Source organism: Rhinopithecus roxellana, chromosome 13 (genome assembly GCF_007565055.1).
Source record: "Rhinopithecus roxellana isolate Shanxi Qingling chromosome 13, ASM756505v1, whole genome shotgun sequence".
NCBI classification, from domain to species: Eukaryota; Metazoa; Chordata; class Mammalia; order Primates; family Cercopithecidae; genus Rhinopithecus; species Rhinopithecus roxellana.
This window is the reverse complement of record NC_044561.1, coordinates 131490314-131506654: the sequence shown is the minus strand read 5'-3', so window position 1 is coordinate 131506654 and position 16341 is coordinate 131490314. Positions and strand designations below refer to the sequence as shown.

Genomic DNA, 16341 nt, shown 5'->3' with positions numbered 1-16341 from the left:
ATGCATGTACCTGCCCCTCTTCCTGAGACAGTGTGGGCTCCCTGAAGATGTGCCTGCACCTGCTGATGCCATGCTCCACTACTTGCATGGCGCAGAGGGAGCACAGGACAGGCCGCACGCACTCTTTAGAGCACCTGCCATTCCAGCAGCCTCTTGATGGTGCTGGTGCTGATGAGAATGATGCTGCAGATGTGCAGCCATGTGAATCTGCTTCAGCATCTCCTCCCAGAACTTTCCCGAAGGAGGAGCCAGTGCTGTTGTCTTGGCCCTGCTTCTGATTTCTGTTTTCTTCATTTGCATGCGATATTTTTATTGTTGTCTTATGAAGGGGGCCTGTTGCCAGGACAGCTAGGGGTGGGGTATGGGCAGAGCCACTTGATAAAATTCCAGTTGTGTTCTTCCTTTATTTCAGTTTTGGGGATGGGAGAATGTAAACATTGTACACTTCTGTCCTCTTGTTTTGTCTTTCCTCTAAGGGCTGGTAGTTCCCACACATTCTTCTGAATGCACTGCCTATGCTCTGTGTTTTCGTTCTCTTCAGCGTGGCTGGTTGTGCCTCCATTTCCCCTTTGGGGTCTCATCTCTTCTCTCAACTTTAAATACTGGCTGTGCTCTGAGGACTCCTGCTCTGGGACTCTCCCATCAACTCCAGACTAATTTGTCTCAGTGCCTATTTGACATTTCCATTTGCAAGTCTAATAAGCATTTGAGACTGAATATGTCCAAAACTGAACTCTTGAGCATTCCAGGACAGCTCCTTTTTCTGGTTGCTTAGGCCAAAAGCCTTAGTGCCACACTGGGTTCTACTTCTCTTAACCCTTAGTCCAGTCCTCTAGGAAACCTGTTTCAGGGAAAACACACACACACATGCATATGCAGATTCACAATGATGAAGCTCACATTACAGGGTATTCATAGACTTAAAGGAGAAACTACAGATAAGATTATACGTTTGAAAATCATATAACTTGAAAGGGATTAATATCAAAGATCTAGAAAGAATAAGCATACAGTGGATAAAAGGCTGTAAAATGACAAGTCAAAATGAAGAAGCCAGAAAAGGTTATAAGTATATGGAAACTTCATTTTTGAGATGAATCCATGAAATATGAATTAAAACAGTGAGATACCATTTCACATTCATCAGCTTGGCAAGCATGAAGTCAGTTACTATGTACTGGTGAGATGTGGGGACCTTGCTCTTGGGAGTACACATTTTTATAACCACTTTGGAGACTATTTTGGAGGCACATTTTCAGGTAAAGTTGAAAATGTGCACATAATATGACCCACCGATGCCATTTTCAGGTGTTTGCCCTAGAAGAACTAGTGGGTGCCCAAGGATATGGGCCTGTGGTGTTTGTAAGAGCAAAACAGTAGAAACAGTTTATCTGGCCTCAGTAAGGGGAACCGGACATTTGTTTTATTCACATAGTCAAAAACTATTCAACATTAAAATGAATGAATTAGATCTATGGGTATCAAAATGGATAAATCTCAGTAACAGTGTTAACAAAGCAGGTTGCAAAAGGATAAATGCAGTTTGGCATTGTTGTTTTTGGATATGCATATGGTTGGTGAAGATATGTACACGTGAATGTGAGTACTGAGGTACCATCTGTAGATTATGTGGCTGCCTTCCTATAGGGAGGGTGGGGTATCAGTGGAGTATAGGGCTTTGGTGGTATCTGCAAGCATTTTTAAAAGAGATCCAAAGCAAATCAAAATGTTGACAACTTTTTAATCTTCATGGTAGGTATATAGATGTCTATTACGTTTATTTTTTGAATTGAGGTATAATTTGCATACCATAAAATCCTCCCATTAAAGCGTCCAAGTGAGTAGTTTTTGGTATTAATATATTTACAGAGTTGTGTAACTATTATCACTAATTTCAGAACATTCTTTATACCCTGAAAATAATTCCATATACATTATCAGTCACTCTCCATTCTTTCCTTCCCCGAGAAATGGGACGAAAATGCCAGAGTGTTTTCCAAATTGACTGCGTCATTTTGCATTCCTGCCAGCAATTTATGAGTGTTAGAATTTTGCATGTCTTCACCAGTACTTGTTATTGTCTGTCTTTTTGATTATTACCGTTCTAGTGAATGTGAAGTAGTATATCAGTGTTATTTTCATTGGCATTTCCCTGATGACTGATGATGTTGAAAAGCTTTTCATGTGCTTACTGGCCATTTGCATGTATTTTCCAGGGAAATGTATATTCAAATCATTTTCCCATTTTTAAGTTAGTCATCTTTTTATTGTTATAGGAATTCTTTATATGTTCTGGATACTAGTTCCTTATTAGATTTGCCAAATTTTTCCTTTGTTCTATGGGTTGACTTTTTACTTTTTTGATCATGTCCTTGCAAACACACAAGTTTTTTGTTTTAAGCCCAATTTATTTATTTTTTCTTTCATTGCTTATACTTTTGGTGTCATGTGTAGGAAACCACTGCCTAATCCAAGGTCATATTTTCATATTTTTCACGTTTTATTCTAAGAGCTTCAGTAGGTTTAGCCCTTAGGTCTTTGATTCATTTTGAATTAATTTTTGTATATAGTATGAAATAGGGTTCCAGATTCATTCTTTAGCACGTGGATATCCAGTTGTCCCAGCACACTGGGACAATTATTAAAATGAATAGTGTTTCTCCATTGAATTGTCTTGGCAGTCTTAGTGAAAACCAGTTGACTATAAATGTAAGGGTTAATTTGTTGATTTATATATGGGGAGGGAGAGAGAATATATCTGTATCTACATCATTATACCCTGAATTAGTCTGCTAGGGCTGCCATAACAACATACTACACTGAATGGCTTAAACAGCAGAAATGTATTTTCTCATAGTTCTGGAAGCCAGAAGTCTAAAATCAAAGTGTTGGCAGCTTAGGTTTCTTCTGGGGACTCTCTACTTCGTTTGGAGATGACATCTTCTCGCTATGTCTTCACAGTTCTTTTGCTGTAAGGATACCAGTCCTCTTCCTGTAAGGACACTAGTTCTTTTGGATTAGGGCCACACCGTTATGATCTCATTTAATCCTAATTATTAATACCTCTTTAAAGTTCCTATGTTTAAATATAGTGATTTGGGGGATTAGGTCTTCAACACATGAGTTTTGTGGGGATACAGTTCAGATGTATTGAGTGCTGTAGCTTTGTAATACATTTTCAGATTGAGAAATGTGAGTCCTCTGACTTTGTTTTTCTTTTTAATGATTATTTTGGCTATTCTGAGTCCCTTGAGTTTTCATATGAATTTTAGGATCAACTTGTCAATTTCTGTCAGAAAGTCAGCTGGGATTTTTATAGAGATTGCATTGAATTTGTAGATTAGTTTAGGACATATTGCCTTCTTAATAATACTACATCTTTCAATTGGTGAACATAGGATGTTTTTCTATTTATTTAGGTTTTGTTTAATTCCTTTCCCTTTTTTGTAGTTTTTGGTGTGCAAGTCTTGCATTTTTTAAAAATTAAATATATTCCTAAGTTTTTTATTCTTTTTGCTCTATTATGAATGGAATTTTATTTTATTTTATTTTTGGATTGTTCATTGCTAATGTACAGAAATACAAATACTTTTTGTGTATTGATCCCTGCCACCTTGTTGAACTTTATTATACTAGTTTTTTAGTGGATTTCTTATTATTTTCTATATACAATATCATGTCGTCTCCAAATAGAGATATTTGTATTTTTCCTTTTCAGTCTGGATGTCCTGTATTTCTTTTTCTTGCCTAATTGTCCTGGCTAAAACCTCCAATACGGCATTGATTGTACTGGCATCCTTGTCCTGTTTTTCATCTTAGGGGAAAAGCTTTCAGTCTTTTGCTGTTGATCATGATGTTAGCTGTGAGCTTTTCATAGATATCCATTATTAAGTTAATAAAGCTTCCTTTTATTCCTAGTTTTTTTGAGTGTTTTTATCATTAGACATAATGAAATTTGTCAAATGCTTTTTCTGTGTCTACTGAGATGATCATGTGGTTTTTGTCCTTTATTCCATTAATGTGGTGTATTGCATTGATTGATTTTTGGATATTAAGCCAACTTTGCATTTTGGGGATAAACCCCACTTGATTATGGTGTATAATCTTGTTTATATATTGCTAGATTTGCTTTGCTAATATTTTTGTTGTGATGTTTTACATGCGTATTCATAAGAGACATTGGTCTTTGGTTTTCTCCTGTTGTCTTTGTCTGGGTTTGGTATTGGGCTAATACTGGCCTCATAAAATGAGTTGGGAAGTATCCTTTTCTTGTCTGTAATTTTGAAAGAGTTTGTGAGGGGTTGTTGTTAATTCTTACTTAAATGTTTGGCAGAATACAGTATAATCCCATCTGATCCTGGACTTTTCCTTGTGGAAAGTTTTTTGGTTACTAAATCTCTTCACTTGTTTTAGGTTTGTTCAGATTTCTCTTTTATCTTGAGTCAGTTTCTGTATGTTTCTAGGAATTTGTTCATCTAGGTTTTTTGTTGATATAAAATTGTTTATAGTATTTTCTTATAATCCTTTTTATTTCTGCAAGGTTGGTAGTGATGTCTCCACTTTCGTTCCTAATTTTAATAATTTGAGTCTTCTCTCCTTTTTTTTTTTTTTTTTTTGCTAGTCTAGGTGAAGATTTGTCAATTTTGTTGATCTTTTCAAGAAACTAACTAACTTTGGTTTTGTTTTCTATTCTGTGTTTAATTTCTTGTTGCCATAGTATTTGTTGTTTCCTTCCTTCTGCTTACTTTGGGTTTAGTTTTCTCTTGTTTTACTAATTTCTTAAGATGGAAGTTTAGGTTATCGAATTGAGATCTTGCTTCTTTTTTAAAGGTAGGTGTTTACAGCTTCGAAAGACTCCTGTCTTGTTCTGCCCCTTCCATGCCCACCAGGCTGCTGGTTCTCATTGATTGCTGGGCTCTTGGTTTTTAAGGCTCGGATGCAGCTCGCAGGAAGGGAATGGAAGTAGGGTAAGTTAAAATGCCACAAAGTTCACTGTTCTTACTAAGGTCCAGTTGTTTTTCTTGAATCAGTGATCCTTGGATTGCTGCAAGCCTTTGATGAATTTCCAGAGCTCTTAAAAAGTTAATTGTGACAATTTTGCCAGTGTTCTCATTGCTTTTATGGAGAGGTAAGCTGTTAGTGGTTATTACTCTGCCATTCTCACGGATGTCATCTGCGTCCTATGTTTTATAATGAACACTTTTCAAAAAATGAATGTGATTGCCACAGGATATTTTATGAAAATTGATGAACTGCTTCTCAATGTCACAATTAAATAAAAGCACAAGACTGGCCAATAAAGTTTGGAAAAGAACAGCAGTGCAGAGCTGTTTATTCATCTGATATCAAGATGCTCTGTAAAATAAAGGAGTGGAAACTGTGTGGGACTTGTGCTAAGCAGGGCCAAGCAGCAAATCTAGAGTCCAGCTAATGGGACGGGAGGTCAACGTGTGAGAAAGTTCTATCTTGGGTTAAACCTGGCCTGGCTGAATTCAGGGAACAAGCCATGTTGTATGATTAGCTCAGCTGTATCTGGCTGACCATTCGTAATCCTCACCTTGCAGCAAGGTTGGCTTTACCTCAGAATTAGGGCTGAGGCAGTTGGGAAGGGGCTTCTCAGTGGATGTGAGTGACTTGGGGCCGCTCTTGGGGATGAAGGACAGAACAGCAAATGTTCTCAGGGAGGCCAGAGGGGCCATCACTGAGAGAGTTAAAAGAAGACAACTGAGGAACTGAGTGGTGAGAACAAGCCATATCTGGTGGCAGGAGATATGGGCAGAGGATTTTTAGTGTGTCTTCTCCAAGACATACTGATATGGTTAGGCTTTGTGTCCTCACTCAGATCTCATCTTGAATTGTAATCCCTATTACCCAAAATCCACACATGTCAAGGGCGGGACCAGGTGGAGGTAACTGGATCATGGGGATGATTTCCCCCATGCTGTTCTCGTGACAGTGAGTGAGTCTCATGAGATCTGAGGGTTTTATAAGCATCTGGCACTTCTCCATCCTGCCACCCTGTTAAGAAGGTGCCTGCTTCTCCTTTGCCTTCTGCCATGATTCTGAGTTTCCTGAGGCCTCCCCAGCAGTATGGAACTGTGAGTCAATTAAACCTCTTTTCTTTATAAATTACCCAGTCTCAGGTATTTCTTCATAGCAGTGCGAGAATGGACTAATACACATACTACGTCATGAACACCAAATATGGAAACTAAAAGATTGCCAGATTTTTGAACCTCTATAGGCAAAATCATTACCTACCAACTTGTAAAGCCAATAAGAGTAAGTGGAAACCTGAGGGGCCAGTAGAGAAGGCACCACCAAATGGCCCGCCAGAGATAAGCTGGCAGGACAACTGCAAAGGTCTTTAGCATCCACCGGTCCTTAGTGCCTAAAGAGGAATGCTCACTGCTGCTTGTACTTTATTTAGGGCTCAAAAATATGTTAAAAATATGATACTTGAGTTCTGGGATACATGTGTAGAACATGCAGGTTTGTTACATCTGTATATATGTGCCATGGTGGTGCGCTGCACCCATCAACCCGTCATCTACATCAGATATTTCTCCTAATGCTCTCCCTCTCCTTACCCCTGACCCTCTGACAGGCCCCAGTATGTGATATTCCCCTCCCTGTGACCATATGTTCTCATTGTTCAACTCTCATTTATGAGTGAGAACATGCGGTGTTTGGTTTTCTGTTCCTGTGTTAGTTTGCTGAGAATGATGGTTTCCACCTTCATCCATGTCCCTGCAAAGGACATGAACTCATTCTTTTTAATGCCTGCATAGTATTCCGTGGTATATATGTACCACATTTTCTTTATCCACTCTATCAAACCTGCACGTTCTGCACATGTATCTCAGAACTTGAGTATAATAAAAAAGTAATAAAAAATAAATTAAAAAAATATACTAATCAATTTTTAAAAACGATTTAAGCAGTGTGAGTACATTATTCTTTTAAATGCCTTAGCAGTAAAAATATTCAGAAATACAATGATTGTTTAGAGTTTTGAAAACACCTGCACTGTAGTTTAATTCTCCATCACCTCTGTACCTTTACCTTTGTAAGGTTGCAATGGTTTTGATGGATGCTTCTCTTACCTCTCTGGTGCGGGTAACGTCCAGCAGCTCAGCACTTGCACCCTGATCAGCAGGGTGCGGGCTTCATGTTCTAGACCAGTTAGTCTAGGACAGGTGACTTGGTTGCGTGTTCTAAGATGATTTGGACCTTGAGTTCAATCTGAGCTCCTACTTCAAACTTAAACAAGAATATTACTTACTCTCTCCAATGCCAGGATGGCCACAGCTTGGCTGGGTGTGGGGGCCCTTTCAGCTGCCACTTTGTGCTGCCCTGCGCTGCCCCAGATGTTTGAAGGTAACTTGCTTTCTGGTCAGAACACTGTGTCAGGCCCTCTGACTTTTTCTTGCCTCAAGTTGCAGAAGCAGCTACTTGGCCAATAATGTTTGCATGTATAGAAAGTTGTATTTGAGGCCAGGTGGGATGGCTCATGCCTGTAATCCCAGCACTTTGGGAGGCCGAGGCAGTAGGATCACTTGAGGCCAGGAGTTCAAGACCAGCCTGGCCAATGTGGCGAAACCCCCTCTCTACTAAAAATACAAAAATTAGCCAGGTATGGTGGCAGGCACCTGTAGTCCCAGCTACTCAGGAGACGGAGGCATAAGAATCGCTTGAACCCGGGAGGTGGAGGTTACAGTGAGCCAAGATTGCGCCACTGTCTGTACTCCAGCCTGGGCGACAGAGTGAGACTCCATCTCAAAAAACAAAAACAAAAAAAAGTCTAAACTCTTGGCTGCAGGACTGACCATGAGTATTTGTGGAGACCATTTTTGGTGAGAGAACTGGAAATAAGCCTTTTGTGGTCCCAAGTTCACAATGATATCCACAGCTCCTGACCTCAATTTAATTATTACTAAATGACTTGATTATTATTAGGTTCATTTAAAAGTTATTCTAATATGAAAGACATCAGAATTTCTTATCTAAATGTATTTGCTTAAATTTGTTGAGCTTTGACCAGAAGCTACTGGTTCCACTTTCTTTTCATGTTCCATGTGTTCCATTTGGTCCACTTTGTCACTTTCCTGTCGAATTTCACAGAGGTCCATAGACAGGGAGGGGACTGAGTCTTACTGTTGATTAAGCAAATGTATGTGCATTGTTCTTTCACGATCTCATCTGCATGTGTTTTGAGAAGGTTGATAAGGTAGAGTTTTGGCAAGAAATCACAGAAACTGAAGTCACTTCGCGTGTTTCAGAGGATGACTGTAGGGAAGCAAGCTTCTGGGGGCTCTTTGTTCAAGTGTATGAGAAGCTCTAAAAATATTTATGCACTCTGGCTGAAAATTCTGCTCTTATGGCTTTATCTTCAGGAGATAATCAGATAAGCACTAAATTTATGTACGGAGTATGTTCACTACAGCAGTAATTTAAATAATTAACAATTGGAAGCAACCCAAATACCCAGTAATAAAGGATTTAGTAAATCAGTTATTGTGCTTCACAACACAATGAGATATTAGGCAGCAATTAGTGTTTATAGGAATGATCCATGACATGAAAAAAATGTACCCAGTATACTGGCACCTAAATCAGTAATGTAGGTAAAAATGGCCTACGTGACATAAAATGTAAGTGGATATATGTGTGCATGTGTATGTGTGTGTACAGGTACAACCAAAGGCTTACAGCATCTGTCGCTGAGAGCTGAGGTCACCCTGCTATTTGTTTTCACACACTTCTGAATTTTCTAAGCTTTCTTAAATGAATGTATATCACTTTTATGCTCATAGGATAAATATATATTTTTATTGTTGGAGAAGAATTATGTGAATATTAACCTGATATTTGAAATGCAGAAGTATTTTTCTAAGCGTAAAAGCAATCCAGATAATCTTAAATAATAGAGATTTTCGTAGACAAATTTCTTTGACTATTAATAAATATTGTTAAAAGGCTAAAAACAACCTGTTATAAATATTTTCTACAAATACTACAGATACAGATTTACTACATTTTCTTAGCAAACATATGTGTGATATCATTTTTGTTTTAAAAATGTATATAGGTAAATGTAGCCGGGCACAGTGGCTCACGTCTGTAATCCTAGCACTTTGGGAGGCCGAGGCGGGTGGATCATGAGGTCAGGAGATTGAGACCATCCTGGCTAACATGGTGAAACCCCGTCTGTACCGAAAATATTTAAAAAAACAAAAAACTTAGCCGGGCATGGTGGCATGCACCTGTAGTCCCAGCTCCTTGGGAGGCTGAGGCATGAGAATCACTTGAACCCGGGAGGTAGAGGTTGCAGTGAGCTGATATTGCATCACTGCACTCCAGCCTAGGAGACCCAGCAAGACTCTGTCTCAAAAAAAAAAAAAAAAAAAGTATGTAGGTAAATGTAATAATAAGAAAGTACTAGAAGAAAATACACTCTACTGCTATCATCGTTTCTATCTGGGAAGTGGAGGTGCTTTTACAGATACTTTTTGCACTTTTCAGTTCTTTCCAGCTTTCTGCACAGAGAGCTGGCATGTGTTTGGCAACCAGGGGACACACAGGCGTCCTAGAGAGTGGCTCTGAGCACATGGCCTGCTGTCTGCGGCCTGGCGGCCTGCTGTTGAGGGAGGCTCTGGGGCAGGGCTCTGCAGAACTAGTTCTCCATCAGGGATTGGTGATCATATGGGCAGTTGTCTAGAGAGAGTGTAGCAGATATATTTTAGGCAACTTCACTACCCTGGTGAGAGGCCAGACAGACTTCCTGTGTCCAGTTCTGATAATGAGAGTGATCCATTCAGAAAAAAGGAAAGTAAAAATAGTGAATTTTAAATTTTTAATAAGTTCATGTGCTAACATTGAAACAAAAATCATTTTATAAATCATTACAAGTTGATAGTGAGTAAAGCCCATCAATGTAATTTTATAAGATTGAAACATGAGTATATGTATCTGTATTCACACATACCTGAAGTATGATCTATCTTAAATAGAAAAGTGAAATAAAAAATACACACTGTGGGCAGAGGCTGAATGTCTAAAGGGAGGAAACTTGCTGTCGAGTGTCTGGAAGGAGGGAAGGGGCTGGCTGCTGTCCCAGCAAGGGAGCACAGCCGGCACAACACTTAGGTTGGATGACAGGCCCAGGGTCCAGCTAAGGGTCTGTGGGATCTGCATTTCCTGGCCTTGTCAGTCATGTCATGGCCATGCCACTTTTGAGGGGGAGGAGTAAAGAAGTCCACCTGCTGACTGCTTCCTTCTTCTTTCTGCTAAGACCATCACTGAGAGTGGTAATTATTTATAATAGAAATGGTGATTACTGGTGGATTCTGCGATAGGAATTAAGTTGAATCTTCCTTGCCCGTCCTTTTCCATCATAAGCTGTTTTAAACTCTAGCTCCCTCACATCCTGCTTCTTGTTGGCACTGTAAAACTCTCAATTCACTCACCTGGAGAGGGTGAGTTAATGAGACACTGTCCCCCAGATCTGGAGAAATTCAGAGTCAAGGCTGTTCCCCTCCTGAAGTCAGATCCTTGCTGTGGCCTATTTAGGTTTTAGATAAAAACATAGCATTTGCTCATCTTACCTTTATTGAGATCTGTTGAAGTCTGAGCTCCTGTTAACACATGTAGCAAAAATGGAACCTATGAGCAAATTCCTAGGAGCTGCATTTCCAGGGGTGTCCAGCTGTGACCCACCCCCTCCCCCAGTGTTACCCCGAGTCATGAGAATGCAGTCTTTGGAAGTGGTGGGCTAAAACACTCCACAGGGTGGTGCATGGGGGCTGCCCCCACTCTGCTGCTTTCTGCTCTCTGCTTGCTCATCCTCTCCCAATGGGGCAGCCCCAGAAGCCAACACTGCATGTTGGAAGGAGTCCCAGCCCTGCCCCTGCCAAGCGAGGTGGGGACAGCTGGGAATCTCGCTGCCTTCATGGTGGCGGGCCAGGCTGCTTTGTAACACGAACATTAAAACTGATGTGAGGTGTTAGCGGTGTCACCGTTAAGTGTGAGAATGAGAAGCGGCGTGAGACGTGTAGACGTGTGGGCGGTGATGGGGAACAGCAAGGGTGCGGTGCCTCAGTGGGATCTAAAAGAGAACCCGCCCTCCCTCAGTTGGAGTGGCACTCTGTCTGCTATTGTTTTCAGGCTGTTGGACTGTGAGGCTGCTCTGGTCTGAGAAAGTGGGTGGCAGGAGGACAAGACGGCCTCTCTGTAAGGGAGGCACTGACTCTCAGGAGATGCTGTCATTGGGATACTACAGTATTCCATGAACTTCCTCTATAACTTAAGTGATGAAAGTTACAGATAATAGCTCAAATAAACTGTTTCGAGCAGTAAGTATGGCAGTTTGTATCATGGTTAAATCTGCAGAAGGTGTAACATTTTGCTTGCTTTTTTTTTTTTTTTTTTTTTTTTGCCCTATTACTGGCTGTGTTTTAAAAATATCTTTCTAATGAAGAAATTCTGTCGTGGCTGTGTGATTTCCCCTGCGATGCTAGGATGTGTTTGCAGACCAGTGGCAATGCCAGAGCCTGGGCCCTGGGCTGCGGCGCATCGGCTGGGCATGGTCTGTGGTAGCTTCCACCTGCGGCCTGCGCTTGGGAAGCGCCCTGAACTCTGAGCAGATGACTTCTGGTCAGACAGTTTCTGATGGTGCTTTTTTTCTGATTAATTGAATTATAAGTATCCTGTGGAAGGTTCAGGGTTTTCCCTTTCCCTTGTCCAATAAGAATTACTTCATTCTGTGATTTTTTAGAAAAGGAAGAGCGCCCACAGATGTGGAGGCACAGATGCCATGGGTCTCACAGCAAGCTTGTCCTTAACGCCCCATTCTCCTTCAGGACCTGCCACTTAGGGAGAAGACTTTGGGGGCAGTGCCTGCCTGTCCTCTCTCCATCAAGCCTCTGCTGGGGGCCTGCCTCCACAGTGCTCTTCCCAGTCTCGGAGTGGCAGGGGACACACAGGCAAGGTTCTTACTACCATGGGCCTTATTTCTAGTGGGCAGGGAGAGGGCCCACAACCAAAGAAAGTGACTTACAAACACAGCAGGCACATGCTAGACGGAGAGCAGGGAGGCTGAGCAGGAGGGACTGAGGGGCTGCCTGGAAGGTGGGCAAGGGAGACCTTTCTGAGGAAGAGGTGCTGGAACTGGGTGGCAGGAGGGAGCCAGGCATGTGTCTAGGCAGGAGGCGTGCATGGGGCAAAGAACTGATGGAGGAAAGGAAAGGAGGCAGGGGGCAGCTGGAGTGAGGAAGCCAGTGCAGGAGATAGGTCAGGAGGGCAGGCCCCCTTAGGAGGTCAGGTGTCACCCTCAGGGCAGTGGACAGCATGGCCCCAGACCCCACAGCACAGGCTCACCCTGGCTGTGGGAAAGGCACTGGGGCACAGGTTTGGTACGGAGGCCGCAGGTACCCAGGCAGTGTGGTTAGGCCTGCTGAGATGTCATACGTGCTGAGGCCACCAACAGGACTGGAGGGAGGACTCCGACCTGACTCCGAGGGGCCTGAGCAACTCAGGTGGGATGACTTGGGGAGGGTCAGGTCCAAGGTGGGAGGGGTTAATGATTTGGTCTTGGACTTTAGGTTATAGACATCCAAGTGGCTTGGCCAGGTAGGCAGTGGATATGGGAGCTCATGGGGGACAGCAGGGGCAAGGAGATTAATTTAGGAAATTATCAGTAGAGAAAGAGAGCATGGCTATGGACTGGGTGGGCTCACCTAGGAGAGGAGCAGAGGCCCAGGTCCAATACCCAGAGGCCTGTGGCTGGAGCCCAGAAGAGACTGGTGTGGTTGGAACTCCAGGTGGGGCTTGCTCCACTCCATCCTGGGTGCTCATGCCCCAGACCTCTGTGTGCTCAAGGAGTGTTGGCAGCATCCTGACTGGCCCTGCTCACATGCCCCATCCCCTGCTTTCCCCTGTCAGTGGTTTGCAGGCCCATGATCCCGCTAGGCCTGTCCATCTGTCTCTGTGTCGCAGACAGTGCCGACCTTTCCTGATGTTTGTGTCTCCCACTTGAAGCCTGCCTGTTTCCAGTGCCTTCCACCACGGCATTCAGGATGTGGAGGACAGTGACCCGCGTGTGGCTCCCATGGCTGGTCTGGCTGGTCTGGAAAGCATGTGTTGCGCTTTCCTGGCCAGATCATCTTTTCATGTGCTTATTTGCCATCTGTATATTTTCTTTGAAGTACCTGATCAAATATTTTGCTCATTTAAAAAACTGGGTTGTTTATTTTCTTATTGGGCTTTGAGAATTTTTTCTGTATATATTCTGGATACAGTCTTTTATGGCGTATGTGTTTTTCAAATATTTTCTCTCAGTCTGTAGCCTGACTTTTCATTTTTATAACAGTGACTTGAAGATGAAAAATTTTAAAATTTGCTAACCTCCAACATCAGTTTTTTTCTTTCGTAGTTCATGCCTTTTGTATCATGCTTAATAATTCTTTGTGAAATTGAAGGTCTTTAAGATTTTCTCTTCTTCATTCTTCTATAAGCTTTATAGTTTTGACTATTACATTTAAGTCTATGATCTATTTTGAATTCTATATTGGATGCAAAGAAAATGTCAAGGTTCTTATTTTTCTTGTTTTTTAAAAATATAATGTCCAGTTGTTCTAGCACCATTTCTTGAAAAGATGATCTTTTCCTCATTAAGTTGCGTGGGAAACTTTGTCAAAATCACTTGTTCGTATGTGTGTGTTTTCAGGAGATCTGGGATTTGTTTTAATCCAGTGTGCTAAGACATGAGACATAGAAATGACTGTCATGAAGGAAGAAAGTGTTTGTACCCACAGCTCCCTGGAAACAGGAGCACGGCTGCCAGGCAGGGCCACGCGGGAAGCACCGGGTAGGTTAAGAGGCAGAGGGAGCAAGGGGACAACATGGGCAGGGAAAGCCTCACCGTGGTCTCCACAGGACGAATGGGTGAGGCACGGGGAGCAGGCTTGGAAGTGGCAGTTTGAATCATTTCAGCAGGCCCTTGGGTGTAGAGTCTGTCCCTAGTTGTCTGCTGCCTGGCCTTGGGTGATTGGGGCAGGTGGGGAGTGGCCCCATGTGAGAGGAGGTGGTTGGGGTGTGGGCTCTGGATTGGGGGGTTTATATTTGAAAGGTACACTCTAGGGTGGGTTGTTTGCTATTTCTAGGAATTGGCTAACGCTTGGAGGGCAGACCCTCTGCTGACCCTGGATGTCAAAGCATCAGATACGGAAAAGGAAAAACATGGTTAATACTGTGTGCAGACTATTTCTGGACTGTACTCTATTCCATGGGTCAATTTATTTATCTTTATAACCAGCTTTATAATCTTGAAATCGGGCAGTATAAGCCCTCCCATTTTGTTCTCTTTTTCAGAGTTCTTTGGCTGGTTTATTTCCTCGGTATTTTCATACAAATTCTAGAATTAGATTAGTTCAGGTTTTGATTGGGGTTGCACTGAATTGATAGATCAACTTGTGGAGGTTGGTATCTTGTTAAAGGAAGTGCTTGGAGGAGACAGTGTAACTTTGTTCCTGAATTTAGGGGTAAGCATTCAGTTTTCACCCCTGTGTATACTGTTAGCTGTATGTTTCAACTGGAGGTCCTTTATCAGGTTCAGCAAGAGTCCTTAAATTCCCAGGTTGCTGAGGATTTTTATCATGAGTTAATGCTGAATTTTGTCAAGTGTTTTCTCTAGATCTATTGAGATGATCATATGGTGTCTCTTTTTTTGTTTATATGGTGAATTACGTTGCTTGTTTTAAAAAACAATAGTAAGCCAGTTGCATTTCTGGGTTAAAACCCACTTTATCTGCATGGATTTATTTTATATTGTTGGATTTTTATATGCTAAAATTTAAGAATTTTGGCATCTATATCTGAGGAATATGGATGTATTTTCTTCTGTGTCTTTTTCTGATTTTGTATCATGTTAATGCTTGCCTTATAGAATGAATTGGGAAGTATTCTCTCATCTTCAGTTTTCTAGATGAGTTAGTAAGAAATCGATATTATTTCTTCCTTGAATATTTTATAGAATTCACCTGCGAAGTCATCTCAGTCAGCTCTTTTCTTTGTGGGAAGGTTTTATCTTGAATGCAGTTTCTTTGATATATATATATAGGATTATTCAATTCTCCTTGAGTGAGTTTCGATGATTTGATTCTTGTAAGAACTTGCTCCATCTAAGTTGGCAGATTTACTGACATGCAGAGTAGTTCATAGCATCCGCTTATTGTATTTATTTATTTATTGAGGTGCAATTCACTTAAAATGCAGTTAGCCGTTTTAAAGTGTACAATTTGGTGCATTCAGAATGTTGTACAACTAGTACCGAGTTTCAGACGTTTTCAAAACTTGTTTGTTACCACAGAGGAATACCTCCCACCCATTAAGTAATCACTCCTGGTCTCCCCCTTTCCTTATGCCCTGGAAACCACTAACCTGCTTTTTGTCTCTGTGGACTTGTCTGTTCTAGATATTTCATCTGAAGAGATAATGCAATATATAACCTTCTATGTCTGGGTTCTTTGACTTAGCCCCATTTGGAGGTTCATCTGTAACACGTGCCGTACTTCACTCCTTTTGATGTCTGCAGAGTACTCCATTATACCCGTACGGCTATACTAAACGTGTTTACCCATTCATCTGCTGATGAACATTTGGGTTGTTTCCCCATGTTGGCTATTGTGAATAGCACTGTTAGAAACAAGGATCTGCTTAAATCTGTATTTTTAATTCTTTTGGGTCTGTACCTAGGAGGGGAGTTGCTATCGTATGGTGATTCTATGTTTAACTTTTTGTGGAACTGTCAGACTGTTTTCCACCCTAGCAGCACCATTTTTCATTTCCACCAGCGCCATTTTTCATTTCTACCAGCGATGTATGAGGTTGCCTGTTTCTCCAGGTCCTCATCAACACTTCCATTAGACTTTTTTGATTATAGCCATTCTGGTGTAAAGTGGTATCACATTGTGGTTTGACCTAATTGTCTTTATAATATGTTTTGTGTCTGTATAATGTTCTATTTCTTATTCTTGATGTTGGTAATTTCGGCCTTCTCTCTTTTTTCTTGGTCAGTGCAGTCAATATTGTTTGCCTTGTTAAAGAACCAACTTTCGGTTTCATTAATTTTCTGTATTTTTTGCTTCTATTTATATAATTTTAGAGACAGAGGCTTGCTCTGTAACCTTGAACTCCTTGGCTCAAGTGATCTTCCTGCCTCTGCCTCTTGAGTAGCTAGGACTACAGGGATGTTCCACCATCTACCATGCCTGGCTAATGTAACAGAATTTTTTTCTGTAGAGAGTAGGTCTTGCTATGTTGCCCAGGCTGGTCTCAAACTCC

At 41.5% G+C, this 16341-nt stretch overlaps 1 protein-coding gene across 10 annotated transcripts in view; it reads left to right on the top strand.

Moving 5' to 3' along the window:
• PCBP3 (poly(rC) binding protein 3) overlaps nucleotides 1-16341 on the top strand; it is a 282207-nt gene that overhangs the window by 66252 nt on the left and 199614 nt on the right. The window lies entirely within an intron of this gene.